General features: G+C 43.5%; 1 protein-coding gene across 1 annotated transcript in view; it reads left to right on the top strand.

Moving 5' to 3' along the window:
- Positions 1–5,291: 5,291 nt before the first annotated feature.
- Positions 5,292–25,835, top strand: part of LOC111864648 (DNA-directed RNA polymerases I, II, and III subunit RPABC3) — a 223,548-nt gene continuing 203,004 nt past the window's right edge. The window contains exon 1 of the mRNA XM_023852039.2: positions 5,292–5,494. The gene's annotated coding sequence lies outside the window, so the exon portion shown is untranslated. The remainder of the gene's footprint in view (positions 5,495–25,835) is intronic.

Consider the following 25,835-nt stretch of genomic DNA (forward strand, 5'->3'; position numbering starts at 1 on the left):
TATGATACGGCGCCACGACATTACATAATGCTTTTCTGAATTGCAAACTCGCTGAATGAAACAAACGCGTGGGGGAGGTTTAGGTTTTTTGGTGGGAAATCCGTAAGCAAATAGGCCTCCAGGAACACCTAGACGTAGGCGGGAGGATAATATTAACATGCATCTTAAAGAAATAGTATAGGGTGGTATGGATTGGATTCATCTGGTCGAGTATAGGGAGTAGTGGCGGGTTTTTGTGAACCTTCGGGTTCCATAAAATGTTGGGTAATTTTTTAGTAGCAGAGCCACAGGCAACTTCTGAAGAAGGGCTTGGCTCAGTTGGATTAATTAGTAATAAGTAAAGGTTCGTACTATAAAAATAAAAGACGTTTACAGAGATATATACTATTATAGATAAAGAAAGTACAAGCGAATTACAAAACTTTCAACTTTACAAAGTTAATAGAAAGTCCGTCGAGTGTAACAATTTGTAGGTCACTTCTTTATCACTTCTGCCTTACATGTTTCGGTTTGACACAACCATCATCAGAGGCACTTACTACAATTATGAAAACACTGTCGTTGTTTATGATGTTCACAGTTATGTTTGTTGTGTGGACGCTGCTACAATATGTTGACATGTAAAAGCACAACACTTGCTAGGATAGTTGAGTACACTATCAATTCTCACTTTCCATCCGAAATTGTTTTTAAGTTAAAACGCTAATGTTAAAATATTTAAAATATTTAAAACATTTGATGTAAAATGCTAAGCTCCTCCTTGTTAATTCATCCCGAAGATGGGAGATGTCAGCTTGAGGTTGTATGGCTTATGGTTAGATGTTTCCTATGCGCTGTGTGTTGTGTTCAACTTTACATCTGTCAACTCCCGACGGGCTTCCTAGCCGAACTGACCCATAACATGTCAAAGTCAAAGTCACATTGCGACTGACGGGCAGTCAGTCAGTAAGTCTTGGTGTGGAGCCCCATCTGGGGCCCATGACAAGATATTTATTACTGTTTGACAGTTACGGTTTTGTTTTTGTGGGGCGCCCTCTCTGACGAGATATGAGGTCTGTCTTTTGTATATGTTGCTGGCCCTTGCCAGCGCAGTCTTTCTCAGGTCCGAGTCAATAGGGTCTCGCGACCATATTTTACTATCTCAGATTTTAGACTTCCCTTTTCGTCCCCTCCTACGACTCGCAGGTTCACGGTGGTGGTATTCGACCCCGCCTCCACACGGGTAACTGACTCACAAGTTACAGTCTACTTCTTATATAGCTTCGGCGCGGACCGTATGGAAAACACCGCTTCCGGCAATTCCTCTAATGTTGCGTGTACATGTTCATTAGGGATGGCTGTGGTATTGTCGCGCGTTTACACGGCCCTTGCAATGTCTGTTTCTCTGGTCTCTCGTAGAGTCTCCCAGGACTCATGTCACAGCGTTTTATACGGTGTCGATGTGTAGCTGCTAGCCGTTTCTGATAGAACTAATAAAACTCTCTTTGTGCTACAGGTAAAATAGGAGTTACGATTGGCTAAGGAGAATCAAATTCACGAAACTGTTATTGTAGAGGTAACTCTGGAGTTGTATTATGGAGGTACTTGTTTCGAACCTCCGCCCAGATACCGGCTGTCTTGACAGGCTTTCTTGGTTTACCTCAGTCCTCCAGGAATATGCCAGTTAGTACCTCCAATAGGTCACGAGCTCTTCCTTCTAATTGATCACTCATCAGTAATCCTGGCATTCAACTATATGCAATCTAGAAGCTGTACACACATTAGAATTCGCAGCCGAAGTTTCGGAAATGCAACATGCGGACACGACCTGCACTTTATGCATTCACTGCGAACATAGAGGGGCTTTGCGGGCTTCCTTGCTGAACTGCAGAATTGGAGACGTAGTCTGCATTTAGCTTCGGAACCTCTGAGTAGCGTTTTCTGGGGGTGAAAGCGGCAGGGACGTGAAACTGACCACTCACCTCCAGCTAGTGCCGAGGTCAAGAAAATATAGATCTGTACATCGACTCCCCCGTACGCCTTCATAGCGTAGTGCTTAATTAGTATCTCGCGAACTCGCAGAATTTCGTGGAACGCGGCTGTTGAATGTTGGCAGTGATTTAGAAAATAAAATTGATATGGTGTTTAATAACTTGTTTTCTTCTCCAAGTATCATTAGAAGAATCAAGTCAAGAAGAATGAGATGGGCAGGGCATGTAGCACGAATGGGTGGAGCGGCAGAATGCATATTAGGATATTGGTGGGAAAGCCGGAAAGAAGGTCTAAAACAAGGAGATGCTTTATCGCAACTGCTTTTCTACTTTGCTTTAGAATATGCCATTGGGAATCTCCTGGAAATCGAGGTGGGACTGAAATTAAACGGGACACATCAGCTGTTGGGCTGTGCTGATGATGTGAATCTGCTTGATGATAATATAGATACTATAAATAAAAACACATAAACTTTAATTGACGCAAGTGAAGAGGTTGGTCTAGAAGTAAACACTGAGAAAAATAAGTATATGTTGCTGTCTCACCAAAATGCAGGGCAGAATCATGAATAAAGATAGCTAATATATGTTTTGAAATGTGGCGCAGTTCAGATGTTTTGGAACGACTAAACCAAATCGAAACCTGATTCAGAAAACTGAACTCGGTCAGTGCTTGCTACCATTCAGCCCAGAACCTTTTGTCTTCTCGTTTGCTGTCCAAAAACATAAAAATCAGAATATACAAAACTATAATTTTGCCTTTGGTTCTATATGGATGTGAAACTTGGTCTCTGACATTAAGGGAGGAACATAAACTGAGGGTGTTTGAGAACAGGGTGTTGAGGAGAATATCTGGACCGAAGAGAGATGAAATGACAGGCGGTTGGAGAAAACTGCATAATGAGGAGCTTCATAACTTCTACTCATTATCAAGTATAATTAGAATAATCAAATCAAGGAGGATGAGGTTGGCAGGGCATGTAGCACGAATGGGGGGAAGAGGAATGCATATATGATAACTGGCGAGAAAGCCAGAAGGAAAGAGACCTCTAAGAAGACACAGCGTTAGGTCCGTGGATAATATTAAAATGAATCTTAGGGAGATAGGATGGGATGGTATGTACTTCTCAAGAAGGTCCAGCTCCGTGGAGGTATTCATCTCTCGCATTTTGCAGTAGGCAGAATAGTCTGTCTGCATGTGCTTATTGAGAATATAAATATAAAAACGAATGTCTCTATGCAGTGGGCTCAATAAAATAGATGTCATACGTAATTACCCACATTAGACTTTCGGAGTTATAAAGTTATGCCAGAGGTTATACGGAATAGTGGAAATTGTGAGACATAAAATTATGTCTTCCAAGGGGCGTGGAGCACGACCTCGCACCCTCGCTGCAGAGGGATACATTGAATGGCCCCACAAATGCGTCTCCCTCACTCACTCGTGCGGACAGACTATTAACACCACAAGGGGGAGAAACAAACAGTAATGGTTAACTATGGTAGCTGTTGTGTTACTAAAATGAAACAAAGGCTGCACCATAGCTCAAGCGGTTAGTCGCTGGCTTCCCACCGCGGCAGCCCGGGTTCGATCCCGGGTCTGGTCAAGTGGGATTTTTGGTGGACAAAGTGGCGCTGGGGTAGGTTTTCTCCGAGTATTTCGGTTTCCCCTGCCAATCTTCATTCAACCAAGTGCTCCACAATCACCCTCACCTATCATCTGGGGCTGGTACAATAAGCCAGAAGTGGCCGCAGTACAAGGGACTTAGACGCACCCCACTAGCAATAAAGAAAGTGAAATAAAAACGCAGATTTTAAAGCAGCACTTCTGTTCACCTGTAATAAACTGAAATCATTGAAGATGAGTGTTAGGGAGTTGGGTTGTAATGACAGAGGTGTGTGGAAGTGTCCTGTGGCTGGTTAGAAGTGTTGGATCGGTGAATTTGCTGCCATAGTGTTTGTGGTTAAAGAAAGGAGTCTGTGATGTTAGTATATAATCCGCAGACCGATAAAGTGCCGTTTGAGAAATCGTGGTGTAGTGAATCAGCCATTACCACGGACCTTTAGAAAGTTATTGTACCTAGCGTAACTGTTCACCGCACAACAAAGGCACATTGGCAGCAAGGACCACTGCTTGAGAAACGCGAAAACAGTACACCTACAGCGTTAGATTTGAAATGTATGTGGTATGTGATGCAGTTTCATTTCTAACCACGTCAGGCTTTTGAGCGCCGACTCCATGGAGCGTAGTAGCTAGCAGTCAGACTGACGATTATGTTTATAGGACGGACATTTTTCGACGTCTCGCTTTGGTTAAACATAGCGTTTCGGAAGCTGGCCCCGCTTCCGTCATCAGGTATGGAAATTACTCTTTTGAATCGATTAGATGGAGCTAATCTGTATCTTCGGAGATAAGCTCCAGAACAGGTTCTGTACCGTTACTTGGTGACGGAAACAGTACCGGCTTCCAAAACATGTTTCGATAATCAAAACGAGACAACGAAAAATATATGTATCACTTTGATAATACGGTTTCGTCAGAAACGTTTAGACCTGAAACTATTAGTTACGCGACAAGTAAAGAAATTCCTCACCTGTTATGGATCTTGAAGGTTTATTACCTTGTACACAAAATCTTGCTCCTGATCTCTGTCCTGAGCCACGTTAATCCAGCTCATATCCTATTTCTTTCAGCTTCATTTTAATATTACCCTTCCATCTACGCCCAGGTCTTGCAAGTGATATTGCTTCAGGTTTTCCGATCAGGTGTCTGCATTTGTCCTTTCTTATGAGGTTCAAATTGGGTTCTGATGTGCATAGAAAGGACGATACACGTGGAACTTGTAATATTACTGGGAGTGCCTTGTGGAACTGTATGCCCAGCTATTTGTCATATGATTTTACTGAGATGAATAATATTTTGTACCCCTTAAGTGGATTGCTTGCAATTTTACTCGAGAAGATGCGAAGATGTTTCTAGTCCCGCGATTAATGGCGTCTTCCTTTGATCAAAGACTGCAGTAAGAAACTGCTGACAATAAACCGTATGAGATCAGAATGAAATAGGCACAAAGTCATTGTCATCATCATTTAGGCGATAGTTTGCGTCAGAGAAGAATCTATGCGGTGTTATGAAAATGGTTAATCTGTCACATGACTGCGCACCGCGTCACCGAAAGGAAAGTGGGAGTCAGGAATCGTGCAGATTCGAGAAATTTCGCGGCGATCGATTTCCGGGCATAACGGAAGGGGGGAGGGGGCATCCAGAGTCGTTTCTGTACGTTTCCACTGCGGCCCGGGCGGTAGCAGCTGAGGGGTCCCCCCCCGTTTCTCCGGGCGGCCGAGGTGGACGATTGCGCAGCGTTAGTGCAGTATATGTCGGACCACTGCGATGTTCGTTTGGCTCTCGTGTAGAGTGAATGCTCCTGTGTTTTTGTTTTAGTTGTGTGCACTGGTAGTCAAGACAACTTCATAAAATTCTCGGGTATATCGAGAACAACCATGATGCCGGTATCTTCCTGCTGGTAAGTGGCCCGTTTTTGTTCATAGACTGTACAACGTCAAGGTCAGTCGTGAAGGGCACGCAGATATGCATACATTTGTTAGTGTAAAGGTGGCGCATTCTCCCATGTGTTTGTTTTAAGATGTTATTGCCTTGTGGCCATATGGTTACACATTACAATGTCCGATGGAGTGGCAGGGGATTTTACAGAACGGAAAGCGATGTAATTCTATTGCGACGCAGTATGGTTGGCATGGCGTCTGCAACTCCACCTGGCTCGAGTGACACTGAGACGTCATCCTTCCAGTTGAAATGTGTCAGTGGGTCTGGGAAACCCATATACGTTTTATTTAAATAATTTCTTTTTTTCCATTTGCATGTGTGTTTATAATTAATTTCTTCGCATATGAAATTCAAGCAGTTATGCATGGTGTTTACATAGTATGTTTATGTAACGACGCTTTTCGAGCTGCATAGGTTATACAGTATAGTGTCCATTGTTTAACGAATTCGGAAGGAAATGGTCATGATCCATTTTAAAATGTTATGAGGAAGTGTGCCTGAAGTGAATGCGGAAAACACTGCATCTTCTCAGGATAGTGAGACACGGCATTTCGTCGTCAGCTGAGCGACTACATTTTGGCTCTGCGGAGTCTGTACTGTAATTACTAACCAAACCACGTCTTCATGTGGCGTTTGTGTTATGAACAGTTTATGGCGAATGCATATATTTCTGTCAGAACAGGATTTCCATCGGAAGTTATCTGCACGTAGGAAACAGAAAGTAAAGGTTGTGCAGCTATAGTTGTTTGAGAATTGCGGGACGTGGAACATTCGTAAAACAGTTCAACAGAAAGCAATGAATAGAAGACACAGATGAATTCTGGGCCTAAAGTAGAGTTTAATTTTGAATTTATATTGTTTGAACAGACTGTACAGGCGTGGATGGGAGTTACTGTACCAGCTGAGAATTTAAATGTCTAGTACAAGTTATTTAAAACTCCTTAAGGTGCATAATTCTTACACACGGCACTCGATGGAAATGAACTTACTTCGCACTCCAGCTGGTTTAGCCCCTGGGAAAGAGTGTGCAGTATCGTTTTGTTATGAAGCTGGTTGGGCCAATTACCCGATACGGGAGTTTTTGGTAAAAAAATGTTCCGTTATAGATGTAATATGAGCAGTCTTGTAAAATCCACAATGGCCGCGCACTATAAAGCCTGAAATGTATTCGCCCCGCTCAAACACCGGGTTCGTGGGTTCGAATCCGACTCAAGGTATGGATTTCTGTGTTAGGTAGCGGCCTTGCGACGGGCTCCATGCGTTGTCCTGGGTGTCTGTCGATTATATTAGAGTAAGGAACTGAAGTGAAACGAAGCATATCACGAATGCCCTATGCTCCAAGTAGGAGCAACAGGAATAGAAGAATACAAATATTTCCACTTAGTTGCTGTTAGGCAGTAGTACACTCCACCGTGTCTCACATTATGCGAACAGCCTTCTATTGCGTAGCGATTGCAGTGTTTGGGTCCCCGTAGTAAAAAATACGCTTTGCTAAAGTGCTGCGGCGTTCGACACATGCATATGNCGGCAGTAGTACACTCCACCGTGTCTCACATTATGCGAATAGTCTTCTATTGCGTAGCGATTGCAGTGTTTGGGTCCCCGTAGTTAAAATACGCTTTGCTAAAGTGCTGCGGCGTTCGACACATGCATATGCTGAGCGCAAGGGTCCAACGTGAAATCGATAGGACTATCTTACAAAGGAGATTGAAAGCGAACTGAATACTGAAGGCAAGTGCTCTGGTTTCTGTGGTGTAACGGCACTCCCATATGCTTTAGTGGTCTCTCCCCCCGCACCCCACTGCCTCTGACATTTCACTGCCGTAGTCAACGTGTGACCGGAAATTTTTCAGGCAACGATCGCTTGTAAATCTAGGATGAGAGGTCATAGGCTAATGGCCGTATTTGAACCTCAGTCGGCTTTATGAACTATAGCATTTTGAGGCGGTAGATAATTGCACGCAGTTAATAATGGCCAGATTAATTGCCGTGTACATGAGAACCTACTACTGGGCCCCATCTTGAGTCAGATGAATTCAGTGCATATCCTCACATTCTACATCATCAAGATTCATTTTAATATTATCCTGTCGACGCCTTGATCTCCAAGTTGGTTCTTACTTTCACGTACTTGAGTAACATTTTTATCGATATCTCATCTGCACCTTCACATAGTGTCGAGGTCAAGAATGCGTGGATCTGTACATCCACTCCCCCACGGCGTAGTGCTCAATAAGGCAAGCACAGGGACAACTACACCTTTCTTATCTCTCTTATACGTCCTTGAGGCCCCGCCCATGGAATTCTTCGTGGTTTGATCACCCGAATAAGCTATTAGGCGAAGTGTACAAACTGTGGAGCTCTTCATTCTGAACTTTGTACGGCCTCACATTACTTTCTGTTCTTCTCTCTTTGTTTGTGTCGCTCTTTGTCTGGGTTCGTACCTTGACTGTGAGTTCAAGGTTTACACCTACATGAAACAACATATGTAAAATTTTATTAAATTAAAACGCAAAAAAAAAATGCAGTAAAATTAAACAAATGAATCCTGCTATAAGAGTTTTAGGGAAGTCTGTCACGGCGTGAGATGCCAACATTGCCCTTAGAAGTTCCAAGCCGTTTATAGTTTTGGTCTAAGTATGTGCAGTAATTCGAAGGCGGCCCTCAGCCGGGGGAATAACATTCCCTTTAGCATCTCACGGAATATTAGAGGTCTTTGGAGTGTGGACTGGATTGATCTGGCTCAGGACAGGATCCGGTGGCGGGCTGTTGTGAACGCAGTGATGAACTGTCGGGTTCCAGAAACAACAGCTTAGCTTCTGTTAGTTTCTTAAGAAGGATCAGCTCCGTGAAGTTTGTTATTCAGTTAGTTGGGTGGTTATGTAGTCCGTCAGTGAGGTATCCAGGCCCCTAGAAGACTAAACGTTGAAACAGATTTGCCTTTCCTCTTGAGTACAGCTCAGGAAAGGTCCCTTGCCATGGTGTTAGTAGATGATGTTCGGTCCAGGGATATTTGAACGTAACGCGAAAAACCTGTTCTGTCATGAGAGAGAGGGCCAACGAAAAACGGGCTCACTTGATTGACTTCCTGGTTCCCTGAAACTGCTATGCTTGTTGATACAGTGGCCCTAGGGTGTTATGAAGGCGACACACGCGGCCGGTACATTCTTCAATAATTCATTAGACACAGTCGCCTCCGGTTGTTTTCTGCCTGCCGTGAGGAAACCGAGATTGTAAAAGGATATAGGAGTGTGTTTGTCGTATATGATTGTTAAATTAGAACGTAGTTCAGAATGCCGCCTTTGTGACTTGTATGCAAAAATTGCTCACCGTAAATATGTGGGAATCGCAAGGTGAACGGGGCCCCAAACACGCAATGTCCCGGAACTTTTGAAGCTCTGTGGTTACTATATATTCCGCCAGACTGTTATCAGAACGCTGAATTTTCTACAGAGTTATTTGGGGGGGGGGAATATATATATGAGAATATATCTGTCTAATCCTGTTACTCCCACTTGGGGCATAGGACATCCGTGAAACATTTCTTTCCTTTCATTTTCTTAATCTGAGACAGTCAGTAGGACTTCTTGGAGGGGGGATCGGCCAGACGCAAAGCCGCTACCGACTCAGGACAACACAAACACAGAATGAACGCAAACATCCATGCCTGGAGTGGAATTCGAAACCACGGTCCAAGTGTTCCAGAGGGCGAAGATATATCATGCCTTTAGTTAGTTATTGGAGAGGGTGGGTTTCCCCATGCACTTAGTCCAGTATTGCTCCATTGTGCTTCCCTCTATGATATTCTACCAGTCTCTATACCCTACCGATATTGGTGCGTACCATCAGTCCCGACCGAGCCAGCGAGTTCGGCCTCTACTGGCTTAGCGGTATCTATAATGCTTCCCCCATCTATCAGAGGCGTTAGAGACTACCGTTGGGCGGGAAAATTCCTTGAATTTGGCTCAGTGACCTCCTCTGGAGATACGAGGTTCTTTTACGTGCCGTAAAGCTACGACACGGGACCCACGGCTTAATGTTCCTCCCGGAGGACTTGTTCCCTGAATTTTTCCGCCCTTAAAAATTCCACGACCTCCGCCGGGTTTGAATCCGCGTACCACGAGTCATGAGGTGGGAACGTTACCTCTAGACTACGGAGGCCGCTCATTTCATGCCTTAGCCCGCGCGGCTTCTATGACCGGCCATTTATCAGAATAATTGAGAGTTCTTTTGCAGACGACGTTGCCCGGTTGGTCTCTGCAATACATACCCAGTATACGAGTATGTAGGGTTCTCACGTCGGTAGTTATGAAGAGTTGGTCGTGTAATCCGTTGAAAGTCAATCGACGTTTCCGAGGAACCTGTCGCCACCGTATTCAGGGTCCAATAATAGGCCAAGCAAGAAACCGTTCGACGATTACACTGCGTTTTATGCCAGAAATAGAACCGTTCATATTGATCGTTTTGTTTAAAACAGTCTTTTCAGCTGGAGGGACGTAAGATGTAAAAAAAGAGTAATTAAGGAACACAAAAACGTTCCGTCGTCGTAAGCACAAACTTCTTTTTAATTCTGTACTGAATCCTATTCCCGCGTACAGAACATTTTTTTTTTATTTTGGTAATGAAACATTATCGAAAATTCTTACAAGTGTTAAGTTGTTAAGAATGAGCATTACTGATTGATAATAATGCTGAAATGCACATCGCTATAGCCTTGGAAGAGTAGAAGCTTTGTTTTCAATATGGCGGAACACTGGGTTATAGGCCACAAGATTCCAAGAAGTTTGGGGTACTGACGAATTCAGAGTATTTTCCAGGAAACATTTTATTCGACACAGATTTTAGAGGCTATACATTCTAAATTGTAAAATAAATTCACCTAATTTATGTACAAAGAACTGTTAAACCTTTCATTATTTTTATGTGTATTTCTAACTGGAAACGCGAATGTTTCGGGAGGTATTGTCATCATGTTTTCGTATTCATGCGAAATGTGTTGATGAACATGAAGCACTGGGAACTGAAGCCGGAAATGTTTCTGTTATCAGATTACCTGATGCCTGTCAGTGACAGTGATAGTGTTGGAAGAAATTGCAGATTTGATTGTAATGGTGATAGTGCTGCTGTCAGAATGTTGTTCCTGTTCGGTCCCGTCATACAGAGTTGCAGTGAAAGCTGCATTCAAGGCCTCGTGCATATGACCACCTCGAGAGTTCATGGTCGAAAACAATCGAATCTTGACTTCCATGAAAATGGCGTCCTTAGTGAGAACATCATAGGCGGTGATTTGGACCTAAGAGAAAGGACGTAGCAGAATGCTGCCAAATACTGATGCGGTGAGGAAGCGAAAAGGTGAGAAAGATAGAAGGACAGGGTTCGTTACATGTAAGAGAGACAATAAATGCCCCCATAATTTTAGACGGGAAACCTAAAGGGAAGATAGCACGTGGACAAGGTATATACATTTAAGAGAGACAATAAATGCCTGGATGATTTGAGGCTGGAAACCTAAAGGGAAGATAGCACTTGGACTAGGTATGTTACATGAAAGAGACAATAAATGCCTGCATAATTGTAGACGGGAAACCTAAAGGGAAGATAGCACTTGGATTAGGTATGTTACATGAAAGAAAGAGACAATAAATGCCTACATAATTTTAGACGGGAAACCTAAAGGGAAGATAGCACTTGGACAAGGTATGTTACATGCAAGAAAGAGACAATAAAGGCCTGCATAATTTTAGACGGGAAACCTAAAGGGAAGATAGCACTTGGATTAGGTATGTTACATGAAAGAAAGAGACAATAAATGCCTACATAATTTTAGACGGGAAACCTGAAGGGAAGATAGCACTTGGACAAGGTATGTTACATGTAAGAAAGAGACAGTAAATGCCTGTATAATTTTAGACGGGAAACCTTATAGGAAGATATCACTTGGACAAGGTATGTTACATAAATGAGAGAGAGAATACATGCTTACATAATTTTAGATAGGAAACCTAGAGGGAAGATAGCACAAGGTATATACATGGAAGAAAGAGACAATAAATGCCTGCATAATTTTAGACGGGAAACCTGAAAGGAAGCTAGCACTTGGACAAGATATGTTACATAAATGAGAGAGAATACATGCTTACATAATTTTAGATAGGAAACCTGAAAGGAAGGTAGCACTTCGGAGACAATATACGTTGGCAACTGCCTCAAGATAGGATCCATTGAGTTCTCTTTTGAACTTAGTGCTGCATCTTCGGACTCCATAAGATAATCATATGATGTCTTAATGAGCTGAGTTACCAGCCTTCTCACAATAAGAATTCTTCTTGCAGGTCGGTAACTAATTTAGTTGGTAAGTATTTTAGAGTGGTTCGTGGCAAGTAATTTCCTACGCCAAATGTATAACCTAGTAACTCGCCGGTCTTTGTGACGGTAAAAAGATGTGTTTTCTTGGTGGAAGATCCCGAGCTTTTGTGCACTACTTAGCACAAAGTGTATATCCGTCCGCTTCTTAAATCTCGCAGAGTACGAAACAGATTTATATTAAATTCGGTATGTGGAAGCACGCCTCAAGAATTGTCAGATGAATTCAGTTTTCGTGTCAGGGCAATAAAACTTGTAATTTGCATTAAGCTGAAACTGGAATTTAAGAATTATGTAAAATTGTCTTCAGCTTTGCATACAGATTGGATTCTTTAAGTATGATTTCAAGCGTTATTCGATATTATATTCTAAATCTAATGAAATTAATCGAATATAGGTTTTGATTGTTCACAATGATTGACTTTCCAACAATGTATTTGTATCTGCTGTAGTTTAGTACCAAGGCCGTTGGAGGTGCCAAATTGAGACAAAGCTTCGAGCTATGAATAGCTGTCCAGAGAAACAAACTGAAAATGCGAAAGAACTTCCTACATGATCGTGACAGGCGAGCTGTCATGACGTCACATGCCCATTTCAGTCAGAGTATATTTTACATGTTCGGCGCCATTAATATGAACAGAATATCTGAATGTGTCGTTCCTTTGCGACACACGTGAAAGTGCGATTTCTCAGGCCTGCCATATCTGATAAATATGTAACACGTCCTTGGATGCTGTGACCAAACAGGTTGGTCTACAGGCAACGCTCTACGCCTGTATTCGGGAGGTGTTTGGTTGGAATCTCGGCGGGCACATCGGCTGTTGTGCGTGACTTTGATTTGTTGCGGATTTCCTCAGTCCCTCCAGTCATACCGGAAGAATATCGTGACTAATATAGCCTTGGTTCGAAAAGAGAAGCGAGTGCTTGTGCCAGTATTGACTGAGCTCAGACTCGACGTTTCCTGAAACTGCAGGAATTCAGTCTGTGGCCTGCGGACGTGTTGGATAGGGTTCTGCTTTCGTTACATTTCAGGGTATCGATTTAACCCTTTCCATGGCAAGTATGACGTACCTCGCTTAAGAACACTGGCCTTTCCGGTCCTGTTTGTTCTATATTTGAAAGGTAATCAAGAGAAACTCTACGCCGCTGCCCCAGAACAGTGAAAAATTGTACGTTGCCGAGGACGTATTGACTCGAGCTTTCTTTAAACATAAATGGAAAGGCTTTGGCATCTTTGACGCCAGTCATGAATCATTGTGTAGTTTCGAGATGGTTCTATATGGGTATGACATTAAGGGAGGGACATAGAGTCTGGCTCTTTGAGAAAAGGGTGCTGAGGAGAATCTTTGGACCTAAGAGGCATGAAGTTACAGGAGGTTGGAGAAAACTGCATAATGAGGAGCTTCATATCGCCAAGCATAATTAGAATAATCAAGTCAAGGAGGATGAGATGGGTAGGGCATGTAACACGAATGAGCCAGGAGTCCATATAGGATAATGGTGTGAAATCCAGAAGGAAATAGACCACTAGGATGACGGAAACGTAGGTGTGTGGATAATAATAAAATATATCTTACAGAGATAGGATGGGGTGTTCCGGACGAGATTTGAACGGAATACTGTCAGTGACTGAGGTTAGCTCTTTCTAAGGGACCCAACTGAGTAGGTGTCTTCCCCCCTCACCAGAGGACGAAAGCAGATCCAGTTTCCGAAACCTCGTGTTTTCTGTTTTCTAGAATACGGGTTGATGGAAGTAGTCCAAAATGCCAGGAATTATACTTCACAAATAATAGCCATTAGTGGTTTTTTTTTGCGCCAGAGGTAAACTGCCTGGTGCCTGGGTGTTGAAGAAAGGAATTGTTTTGCAGAACGTTGCATCTGTTTCCTTCCGAGGCTTCAGCGTGTTCACTGAGACTGAATAATAACCTAATGTAGTTGTTCATTTCTGTGCCCAGATTCTGCTTCTAGATTCTGAATACTTTAAACTCGGCATATCACCTTTAACCTCATAACGTTATGTTTGACATTTATAGTTTCTTGTGGGATTTGTGGGATGTTCATAGTTTGTGCCTGTGTACAGGCCACATACTCGTATCTGGCCCCAGGCATCAAACTGAACGCTGAATAAATGATAAAATTTTCCAGGCCATCTCGTAGATTTTTTCTACAGAAAAAAATGTAATATTTTTCAAATGTCTCTTAAATAACAAAAATTCAGGAGCCTCCCGTCAGTATCTTTAGTGTCTTTTTTTTAATTCGCTTAGTGGGTGATGGAGTCCAACTGGATCCACTTGGCACGGCGGCACTGATTGGCCTATTGTAACCTGTCCCGGTTGATTATGATGATGGAGAATTTGGTGGAATGAAGATTGGAAGGGGAAACCGAAGTACTCGGAGAAAACCTGCCCCAGCATCACTTTGTCCACCACAAATCTCACTTGACCAGACCCGGGATCGAACCCGGGCCGCCGCGGTGTGAAGCCAGCAACTAGCCGCTTGAGCTACTGCTTGGCCTTTAGTGTCGCTTTTGCCGCAGAAGCTCGCGCAGCCGCCATATTTGTATAGAAGGATAAATGTAAGGGTGTTTTGTTTTCTTCATTTATTTGTAGTCCTGACGCTACCAGAAGCTCAGACTGTATAGCCTCAAATGACGGGTCGTAACTAAAGACACTAGCCAAACATTTGCCTGGAGGCACTGGGTAAAATCACTAACAACTCAGTAGGATAGTCTGTGTCCCTGTCGGGATTTGAACCGAGCACTTCCCAAATATGAGCCATAAGCATTTATTGCTTGAGTCAGTTTGCCCATGCACACAGCGTAGTTAGTTGAGTTACTGTGTTACAAGCCTGAAGGTTGCGGGTTCGAGTCCTAATAAGGTCATTGGATTTTTCAATTGTTCTGTTGCTTTGAACTGTGGCCCTGAGGTCGACTCAGCCTCTAACAGAAATTATTGCCAGAAATCTTTCCGGGGGGTAAAGGGCGTGATGCTGACAACTTCAACGCCATCTGTGAGCCGAATGTCTAGATAATGTGGGAGCCTCGACGTCTCACAACCCTGTGGGCCTTCACGGCCTGTTACCACTTGGCCCGTGAATTTGCCCGATGTCAGAAGCACACGCACGTGAATAGGTTAGCGTTTTAAGTGCCGTAGTCTCAGACTCCCAGATAAACATGATCGGGATGATAATAGTGGGATGGAGATATGGAGATAATTACATGCAGATGAGCTTCGTAATTTGTTCTCGGCTGGTTGTTACTAGGACGCATAGATCAAGGAGAGTGGAGTTGCCGGGGCACGTAACATGCAAGGAAGAGGCGTTTCCTTCAGAAATCCGGGTAGGAAAATGCCGCTTGAGAGACGAGAGAACAATGTTGAAGCCAGTCTTAAAGAAACGCGCACTGGATTCATCTGGGTCTGTCGGGATAGGTTCCGTCTTGATGCGCAGAGACATTACCGCCTTGTCTGTGCTACCACAAGGCGGTGTCGGTAACTTATTTGTTAGTAGAGTAGACTGTAGATTTCATAGTCGTGTATTCAATAGCATGTGATAGAGCAAGCATGCATCAGTGTTATCGTGTCAGCTTAGTAGTTAATGTTCTCAAGTGTTTTAGTGACTATAGACGGGGTTTGGGATTTATTGCACCATATACATTCACAACTCGGGACTGCAGACAATTACAGCGCTCTCGCTATTCTACACACTTTGCAGTTTATCGTTACACACACACTAGGATTCTCAGTCTTCAGTATCCGTATCCTGGCAACGGAGTTAAAAAGAGTCTTCGTATGTCATTTCCAGAACTCGACCCACTTCTTTATTCTGTTTTCTCTACTCGGTCGCGTCTTCTGTGTCCTTTTATACCCCCCTCGGCAGGGACCACACAGAAAACAGCCTCTGTTGTAAAGTAAAGGAGATGTGTTTACTGGTCCGTTACTTAGCATTGGACTTCCGTCTGTTGCATGCGTACGCTTCGCGAATCGTTGCATAGCAATGGGTGTACACGTCACAGTATGAATTCCTTGTTGGCCCAAACTTTAAGACAGCCTTACTCTGTATTAAGGTGTTTCAGAACTAAACGTCAAGATAAGGGGAAGTTTTTCCTAAGTAACACCGCGCCATGAAGACATATGGGGGACGTATTCTTTACCTGGAGCACTGGATGTACGCCCCTCGGCCGCCCAACCTGTAACCCGTTCCTATACCCACTGTTCAGAACCAGTTGAGGAGAAGTAGCGGGAGGGCGGACAAATGAAGATTTCATAATTGCTAATTGATACCGTCCATGTATTTGTGACCTTGGCAAGTAAGTCCGTTGTGTGGAGGATTAGAAACGCGGTATACTTTGTTCTTTATTGGGCCGCTCCATAAGCTCAAACAGTTAGTCGCTGGCTTCCCACCGCGGCCGCCCGGGTTCGATCCCGGGTCTGGTCAAGTGGGATTTGTGGTGGACAAAGTGGCGGTGGGGCAGGTTTCCCCTGCCAATCTTCATTCCACCAATTGCTCCACAATCACCCTCACCTATCATCTGGGGCTGGTACAATAGGCCAGAAGTGGCCGCAGTACAAGGGACTTAGTCCCACCCCACTAGCAATAAAAAAATAGTTCTTTATGGAATGAGATGTGGACTAGATGGAACCGTATCATATGGCGGGCTTTTGTGGAAAGGGTAATGAAACTTCGGGTTCCACAAAAGCAGAGATTTTCCTTGTCATTGCTGAGTGGATAGTAATTTTTCAAGGAAGACTCTGCAATGTGGAAGTCGGTGTCCATCGGTCATTCGTTGCTTTGGCAAGAACCTCTGTGGTCATTTAAGACTATCTTTATTCTTCGAGAAATGTAGCTGAAATTAAGGACACAGTCTTTGTATATTCTCGTACAAGGTAAACAAGTTTGACAGGACGAATAATAAGAGCTACATGCCAGTTGTTTCTTTCGGTATATTATTGTGAAACTTTCTTCTTCGTGGCAGGTAAGTGGAAGCAACGCGGCGGTGCCTTCGCTAGGTCCTGACCTTCGTTATATATTTTCGATGCCCTTGACTGATTTTAGTCTTACTCTCTATTTCTTTTCGTGTTTGCGAAATTTTGAATCGTCTCTGTTAACCTCATTCGAGTCCAGTTGTTTCATTGTTACGTTATTTAAAGACATTTCTCCTTGACAGATTTATGTAGCGTGGAAAGAGATTGGAATAAGATTGTGGGTTATAAGAAGGTAAGGATTAGAACAGAAGCGGCTGAAGTTTGTTTCAAAGGATTATTACTACAGTCTCCTGAAGATACTGAGGAAACCCACGAAAGCCTCAGGATAGACCTCATGTCGAACATGTGTGTGGAGTGCCTGTAAGTTATAATCTGAAACTGCTATTTGAAATAGTCACAAGCTTGGATCATGTAAGGCAGATCGCATGTAAGGATTATAGCGCCATGACTCGGTTTCTTGAATTAAGGACTTGCATTTTGTCCACCTAGTTGTTCCCATTGGTCTCGCGTTCTAAGCCATGAAGTACTGGGATCTTGGGTTCGAATCGCATTTGAGACCTGGATATCTGTCTGCGTTTATTCTGTGTCTAGGTAGCGGCCTTGAGACGGGCTGCTCTCCCGTCCAGGGAGTCATACCGACTGTGTAGAAGATCAAGAAACTGAAAAGCTGCCAAGGACCAACGGAAGGGCTGTAGAGCCATAGACAGATTTTGTCCACGTCAGATGTAATGTTTATATGCCTACCGTTGTGAAATAATCTGTTGTTAATAGACAGCAGAATTTCGCACTGGGCTAGTTACATCGCCGTTACTCGATAGGTTGATCCTCGTTTGCTATGAGTAGTTTATTATGATTTTACCGAATATTACAGCTTCTGTGGCATTACGTGTGGCATGGAAGGCCGTGAGAAACGAGTGCTGCTGGGCAGTAGTATACTTTTGTTGAGTTGTGACAAAAAATAAAGGTGACCCTGAAGATATCCCCATGCACCAAGCCAAGAAAACTTACGAGAAGTGGAGGTATGACTCCACTATCCTTGATATCGGCACTAGATGGAGGTGAGTGGTCAGCTTCATGCCTGGGCCGAATTGCTCCGTGGGAAAGAACCCCAGGCAGGCGGTACACCCCAGTATTAGTGGGCCCCAGCGTCAATCTGGATGCAGTGGTGAAGATAGAAATGTATCTTCGCCAGAATCGAACCTGTTTTTCGGGTGGCCAACCCATAGCGTAGTTGCATACTGACGTAGCTACACCTGCTCGTTTTTGTGTGTTAAAGAATTCCGAATAAGCCTATATGAAGCTCTGTTGATTTAACGCCATCTCTCCGCCATTGGCAGTAATTGTCTCTGCATGCATCAGTCCCGCAGCCACTCAAATTGGGTCCCTCGTCACGACATCATGGCGCATCCTCTGGTTACGAAGGCATCCGTCCAGGCCCATATGCAAGGTGATTTACTCGGAGGTCCCGAAGTAGTAATTATGCATCACGTAAGAAGATGCCGACGAAAACTAAACTTGAATACGTTCCTCTGTAGACGTAGAGAGATTCGTTGCTTACAGAAGCTGGTGAAATTGGTTTCCTTTCGCCTGGATTCCCAGGCCGACACAGCGCTTCAAATTGAAGCCAGTCCAGCTTGAGGGATTGTAGCAACGTCAGAAGTGGCGTTAACCGGCTAAGCAGGCAACAGGTCCGTGAACTGTTGTCAGGTTTCGTGTTCGTCTGTTAATTATTGAGTGATGTGTAATTGTTGTTACGTATCCGGCGTTTGCGTGACTAATAAGACGGGTTTCTAGATTTGATGCTCGAATTCATTGGACCTTTATACGACTAGTTACAACAGTTCACAAATCACTGTCTGACACGCTGTCATTTTCCGACTGCACACTCCACGGGAACTGTTCTGACTTCCAACTGAACTGTCAGTCAAAGTCAAAGTCACATTACGACTGACGGTCGGTCAGTCAGTCAGTCAATCAGTAAGTCTTGGCGTCTAGCCCAATCTGGGGGCTCATGACCAGATATTTATTGCTGTTTGACAGTACGGTCTTTTTTTTTTGTGAGGCCAACTTTCTGACGAGAGGGCGGGTCTGTGTTTTATATATGCTGCTGACCATTGCCAGCCCAATATTTCTTGGGTCCGAGTTCCTTGGGACTCGCGACGATATTTTACTGTCTCAGATGTGAGCCTCCCCTTTTCGTCTCCTTCTGCGATTCACAGGGTCACGGTGGAGGTATTCGACCCCACCTCTACACGGGTTTGAAGTGTCAATTACTGCTGGCTTCTCGTTATATAGTCTAGGGTCGGACCACACCACAGAAAACATCCGTTGCCTAACATTGGATATATGTGAACCAACATAGAAAACAATTCGACACCTGTTCTATTGTTGCGTGCATGTATTGGTGGCGTTGCCTAGAAATGGGTCTACTCTGTTCTCGGTTTCATATGTGTTGCGGGCTAGTATACCGAGTAGTGTCCTAGCAGTTGGTCTACATGTCAAACTATTTATTCAGGGCGTCCTCTGAGAAACGCACTCTGTATAAATGCTTGCAGTTCTGTCGTAATGCAACAGTCACGTGGTTACAGATATACCAAAAGATGGCTGCTGAAGAAATGACAAGTCGGCATTACAGTCTCAGCCTTTGCCGAAAATAGAAATTGTACCTAGTATCGTCATGTATTCTGTCACGCTGGCTTACCTGGAATTTTTAAGTTAATGGCGCACATATTTTGTGAAATCTCCGTTTCATGGTATCTCTCAGGATTCATGATGTATGTGAGTGTGATACGTGGAAAGTTGGCCTATAGATTCCTTAATTAGAGATTGGCATCTGTCAAATCTTCGTTTCGTAATTTTGGCAGCCATGAAAGTAAAATTATTCCCGTCTTGTGAGACGTCGAGGCTGCCACATTTGCTAGACAGTCGGCTCACAGATGGCGATGAGGTGCCGGCCGCCAAGGCCATAGCGGGTGAAAGGATTAGGTCAATTGAAAAAAATGCAATGGCCTCATCGGGAATCGAACCCACGACCTTCCGGCCTGTAGCATAGTGCCTTAACTAACCACGCTACAGCGTTCCCTTATTAACTCTAATTAATTAAATTAAATTTGTAATCATTGTACATATTGTCACGCGTATTAATGACTTGTAGATGGGGTTTGAATTGGCGAATCGATTTATTGGATACTGACAAGTCGGAACTACAATTAATTATAACATTGTCAAGATTACTGTAACTTTAACGTATGAAATTACGTCTTTAGCACTTAAAAGTGAATGACTCACTCATAACCCTTCGGCTGCATGTTTTGGTCTCGCTCGGCATCCATACCCTTTACGCGTCATGTCACAATATGTATAGGAATCATTTTATAGCTTACTGCATATCTGACATCAGAGTGGGTACATTAGACTAAATTATCGTTACTCGCACGCCCGCACACAATGTGTGTGTGTGTGTTGTAAACGTGAGATCATCCTTGACATTACGCAACTTCAGGTTACCATAGCAACGAACTGTTGATCGTTACTGTTGAGTAAAACACGAGTGAGCAGTCTTTTGTTTCAGTATGTTATGCCTGTTCTGTGAATACTGATATTTCATATATGTTCTCCGTTGCTTGGGATGTACAGAGAATTTGTCTTAAGGCAGAATCCTTCGCCCAGCCCCAAAGTTGGAGGACATCCCATTTTCCTTGACCGCTTGTTTACTACATTCGTAGGTAAAGCTGTCCCTGTAGGAGGCCGTGGGGGCCCACAGACTTGTGAGACGTCGAGGCTCCCACATTTCTAGACAGTCGCTTCACAGATGGCGGTAAGGTTTCAGCCTTACGCGCCGGCGCCCTTTACCTCCAGGAAAGTTGCTGGTACTCATTTCTGTTAGAGGCTGAGCCGACCTCAGGGCTATAGTGCGGCTGGAAGGATCAGGTAAATTAAGAAATCAAACGACCTCATAGGGAATCGAACCCGCTACCTTCCGGTTTGTAGCATAGCGCCTGAGCCGACTAGTAGCCCCTCACTATGTCGGGAAGCCTTGTCCTACATCCGCAGGCGAAGGATGCTCCACGTCGTGATGAGAAGGGACCATTGATCATGACTTCGTTAGCCCGAGAACAGGACTCGAATGATTGCTGTTACGCCCCCCGGAGAGATTATTTTTGTGAATGGTTGTCTACACAGTCACAGATCGGTGGGGAGGAAGCCTGATCGGAAGTTGTGAGCAGATCCGAACGATCTTGCCCGTGCCAGGCATCTCAGTGGTCTGCTGGTTGCAGAAGTTGATCGCGAGCGGCTTGCACACTGGAACGAGCTTGCTTACCGCACGTTGCTGCTTCTCGACCCAGCTTTACATCCATTTCCTTAGCACCTTATAACGACCTAGCAACATCCGGTCCAATCGCGCTAATATGCCACTGTGCGTCTAACATTCCTATCCTAGGTACAGTCATCTTCATCAAGGGCCTGTTTCCCACTGCAAGAGAATATGCCCTCCCATATAGCTGTGCGTCGGTCGATGGTACGATGGCTTCTGTGTTTGCAATTTAGTAATGTCTTTCGGAGTCCGAGATAAGAAACCGTCGTCAGCAACTGAGAGAAACGGTTGTGCGACTCAGTCCATGGCTTAGCAAGACATAGATTTTATTTGTCTTAGAAAGTTAATAAGAAAGTAAATAGAATTTTCCGTCCAGTGCGGCAATAGAGGTCACATCACTTTTATTATTCTTGCCTTACATGTTTCGGTTTAATTAAAACCGTCATCAGAGGCACTTTTCATACGGCAGGAGACACTGTTAATTAAGCTGGTTTGATGTTCACTTTCAGTTGTGTTATTCACAAATGTATGTTTCGTATTATTGTCATAAGTTTTAGTTACGACGGCACTCGATGCCTTATAAAAACATAAACATGTAAAATAATTGCGTATGCCAATAGGCTATACGCAGCACAGGAATTATCACCTTTCCCACAGCAGATTACTTATGTTTCGATTAAATCACTATTAAACTATTTAAAATTTAATTCAAATTGTCGTAAGTCGTTGTTGGTTGTCAATTCTTCCCGTGGATGGGAGTCGTCATTCTTGGTGGTGTGTGGGCTTATATGCGTTATGGTGTTACGTGTGTGCTGTGCCCTTTGTCTCCTTGTGGTGTATTTTATAACGCTCCGGCTGTACGCCTATAGCACGGAATGGTATGAAGATTAATGATAATGGATTAAAAAAGATGTTGAAGGAAGCTATCGTAGCCTGTTTCAGGTATTCCTCCGGAATTCACATGGAGGAACTGACGAAAGACGTCGGTCGGAATATTTGGTATTCTGGCCGAAATTCGAACCGGATACCTCCCGAATTCAGGTCGGGAACATTACTTCTCGACCCAAGTTGGTGTGTGAGATACTCGTAGACATTGGCGGGATGTGTAGCACGCACGGGAAATTTAAAAAAAAAAAGCACATTTTGTGCGTGTGTGTACATGTGTACGGTAGTGAAACTGCGGAACTCATACAGGTAGGAAATTTATTCTGAGCTATGTATGGATTTTTCTGGGAAAATCCTGTACCATGATGGCGGTTGCTAGATACTCTTCAGTTTCATGAGATGTCGCCTGCTAAATAGGCAGCCACTGCACACCTCTCCTGACCCTTTATCTCCGGGAAATGAGGATTCTTTACAGAAATGTGTACTCTAACGAAAATGTGCCGTATTCATCCGTGAAAACAGGATAACGGTGCTTCTATGGAACCTCGTTCGTTTCAATTCAGAATGCTTTAATAGGAGCCGTGTGTTCATTCTCAGATGATTATGCCTTTATGTTAAACTCACATTGGAAACTTGTGGCCCAGTAGCTTTATGGTTGCTTATCTAAGACTCACGCTTCAAGTTCAAAGCTGGAGAGTCATTGGAAAGGGTTCTTAACTCCATAAACAACACAGAAAAAGAAAGAAAAGACAGAGAAGTGTTATTAACAGCGACATTAATATGAGAATTTTGAACTGATAATTGCTTTAATGTACCAAAGGAAAAGCGCCTTCTTACGAATATGCCGAATTAAGGCCCCTGCCTTCTCCCTCGAAGGACTAGGGTAAAGAAGCTAATTTCCATCATCCTGTTGCTTCGTCCACGTTGAATCTGAATATCCTCTTCAGCACATGATTATGAAAACCTCAAAAATTATAAGAATAACAGCAACATGCTTGTGACTTCATACGTTATGTCATAAATACTAATCAGAGCTAAATTATCTGTGAAGTAAATACGATTATCACCATCAACAACAGACGTTTACAATCCTGTCTTTTAATCCTCTTTGTTTTTCCTGTGACAATTACATTTATGCTAATGTCCTAAAACTGGTAAAATTGCACAACTGAACGTGATGGAAGTACCACCTTGATACGTTGCTCCTTATTCAAGTATATCTTGGTTTTGGATTGTGTTTCTTGTTCTTGGAACCGTTTGTTTTCAACTTCCTGTCCAGTATTCCTGCCGCTGATGTTTGTAGGGATGTTGAGAGTGTGTGCATCGAAAACCATTTCCTGTTACTCATGAGTCATATTGATATCTCTTAAATTATTAACAAATTAATTGTATACAAGATGAATGCATGTATGTATATATACAGTGTGTTTCACGACTTTAGGGCATAACTGCAGGAGGTGATTTCCTAGGTCTTTGTGATCAAAAAAGTTCAAATAAACATGTATCCGATTTTGGATGGTTACGGAGTTATGACCGTTTTAAACTCAGAATAGAAGGTAACGATTACTGACAATAAACGGAACAAAATAATAAACCAGCATAATACATGAGACATTTAAAGTATGAATGTAAAGTTAACTTCGTGAAATTTCCTTTAATTTGAATTTATTGGTGCTTAAAGCTGATTTTCGAAAATGCCACCGCCGGCCGCAACACAGACTGCCGCTCGGTTGTGAACCGCGCCGAACATACCAACCCTCCCCGCCTTAGGTACCTTCCAAGTGTCGAGATAACGAGAACGCTCTGTCTGTAGCTGGCTAAAAATAGCGACCGGCCAGCTGACAGACGCGGTTCACACGAGGGCGTGTACGGGAATGAAAAAACGGTCATAACTCCGTAACCGTCCAAAATCGGACACATGTTTATATGTACTTTTTTGATCACAGAGACCTAGGAAATCGCCTCCTGCAGTTATGCCCTAAAGTCGTGAAACACCCTGTATGTCCCACCGCATGCTAGTCGGTGTGATGGCTGTAATTCAGTTGTTATTCCTGTTTAAATAATATAAGTTTCCTTGTTTATCTTTGAGTGTGTTGTTTCTTTTCCACATGCTTACGGCTGGTGAGTAAGCACATTCGTAAATATATGAAGAATTGAATGTACACGTAATTATTGGATCAGCGTTTTTACAGAAGCGTGATTCATAGTGCAGGTATTTTGATAAACAGTGAGTAGCGGCATCGATATATAAATTCATACTTTAAGACATCCGTGCGTACGATACAGATTGGTGCAGGAGCCATGCCCCCCCCCCCCCCCCGATGNTTTGTTCCAGTTGTGACTTCTTGAAGGCACGTGAACTTGTGTCCAGCCTCAGGGTTGACGCATTGCTTTGAAGTTGTGTCATTTCATATGACTTACTTTCATTTGTCGCGTGTTCATTGATGCAGGAAGTTGATAGTGCTAGATGCAACGGCCTTCCCAGTGATGACCCGTGGTGCTGCTGCAGTGTTCCACGGAGCAGACTCAAATTACTGTCGCTGCTAGATCGCCTGCCATTCACGAAGTATCTTGTTCCCATGTCCAGCTTTCCTTGGCAGGAAAGGCGGTCATTAAAGATAAGCCCTGCTCCGAGTTGCTATACGGCATCGTTAACGGTCTGTATCTGTCTATGTCTCTAAAGTCCTTTGTTGGGCCTTGGCCGCTTTTTCGTTTTCTTGATCTTTTACACAGTCGATAGGACTCTTTGGATGGGGGATCAGCCCGTCGTAAGGCCGCTGCCTACACTCAAAACAACACAAAACTCAGAATAAACGTACATAGTCATCGATGCCTCAAGTTGGATTCGAACCCACGATCCCAGTGTTTGAGCGGACGAAAACGATTCACTCCGTAGACCGCGCGACCACTGTGATGCCCAATGGTAGTTGAATGTTGAATTGGAAAGGATTTAGAAGAACGTGGTCATAGTGTAATCGTGGTATTGTCCGCGTATTTGAGTGAAGGGACTGAGGAAAACCAGGAAAGTAACATCGGTCAGGATTGCTTATGTCTCGGCCGAGATTAGAACCAAACACCTCCCGACTACGAACGAAGTGCTTTAACGCTACGCCAATCCGTTCCGTCTCACTATTATTATTATTATTATTATTATTATTATTATTATTATTATATTCCTCTTCGCCTCCAGACCGTCTCTGAAGCCCATAGGTAGTACAGCGTACCGCATCGGTGTTAATTGCACTATGTAGCATATGAAATTCGTCCCCATTTTGCGCACGATGAATTCACCTTAACGGAACAAAGCATTCGTATGCGCGCACATAAAAACCTTCCGGATTTGCAGCCCAAAATATTACAAGGGACCTTGAGTTGAACTCACTGGCATTCTGCCATCTTCTCTGATCACGTGCATAGTGCATTATCCTGTTCTTGACGTCACTGCTAGAAAGTATAGCATAAAATGATTTGTAATCTCTCGACGGTCAGATTTTAATTGACGTATTTGCGTGTTAATGGTGGTGATAAAATTAAACACAGCGAAGGCCCCCGTAAGGTGTAGCCATTGAGCCTTTACAATTTTCGTATGCTACGTGTTAATATTTGTCCTCTTGGAAACACACTCAGGTCCTTAATGAGTTGTGGATACAGTAGGAACATTTCCTTTCCGCTATAAATATTTTGAATAATTTAGAGTTCATTCAACCAAATTAGTTACGATTGTCAACAGAAACCAAATTTGATGTTAAGCTTTC

This window comes from Cryptotermes secundus, unplaced genomic scaffold (assembly GCF_002891405.2).
Source record: "Cryptotermes secundus unplaced genomic scaffold, Csec_1.0 scaffold186, whole genome shotgun sequence".
Taxonomy (NCBI): Eukaryota; Metazoa; Arthropoda; class Insecta; order Blattodea; family Kalotermitidae; genus Cryptotermes; species Cryptotermes secundus.